A 1,005-nucleotide genomic window follows, 5' to 3' on the forward strand; every position below is an offset into this window, starting at 1 on the left:
TATTCATTCAAGGAACCATTCTACTGCTAATTTACCAAAAATTTCTATCAGGAATGGATGTTGACTTTCGTCAAATGCTTCTTCTGAGGTATCAATTGACACCTTTTCTTTTCCTTTACTATATGAATGTGATAAATTTCATGAATAGGTTATCTAATTTTGAACCTTCTTTGCATTCCCAGAATATGCCTACTTGCATTCCTAGAACAAATCTGCTTGGTTATGAAGTTTCATTGTTTAAGTACAGTGTAGAATTTGATTTAGTAACATCTGAAAACTTTTCGCAGCCATGGTGGGACTCACTGCCAAGGTTTTCCTCTCCTCTTCTGTGTTTCATTCATCTTCCTCTTCACTGGTTTCTCCCTTCCCAGCTAAAAACAACACCTTCTGCCAGCCACAGCCTTCCTTCTCACTTTTCTCCCCCTCCCCCCACCTGCCACGCCCCCTTTGAAATGAATGCTGTGGGCCAACAGAGGCCACTTGTTTGCCACCACTCTTCTGACCCCATGGTCGGCCCACCCCCTTCTGTGTTCTCCCTGGCATGGGGAACACTCAGGAACAAAATACCCTTCTCGGCCAGGCGCAGTGGCTCACGGCTGTAATCCTAGCACTCTGGGAGGCCGAGGCGGCGGATTGTTTGAGCTCTGGAGTTCAAGACCGGCCTGAGCAAGAGCGAGACGCCGTCTATACTAAAAAAATAGAAAGAAATTAGCTGAACAACTAAAAACATACACAAAAAATTAGCCAGGCATGGTGGCGCATGCCTGTAGTCCCAGCTACCCGGGAGGCTGAGGCAGGAGGATCACTTGAGCCCAGGAGTTCAAGAGCAGCCTGGGCAACATAGCAAGACTTACTCCCATCTCAATTAAAAAGAAAGAAAGAAATAGATAAATAAAATTATTTCAAAATAAAAAGTTCAAAAACCTGCATGGCGGTGATGTTTGATTTGAATACCTAGATCTTGCTGTAAGGCAGGGCCTGGGCTCCTGCTCTCCAGACAGGCAG

This window comes from Propithecus coquereli, unplaced genomic scaffold (assembly GCF_000956105.1).
Source record: "Propithecus coquereli isolate 6110/MARCELLA unplaced genomic scaffold, Pcoq_1.0 Scaffold605, whole genome shotgun sequence".
Lineage (NCBI taxonomy): Eukaryota > Metazoa > Chordata > Mammalia > Primates > Indriidae > Propithecus > Propithecus coquereli.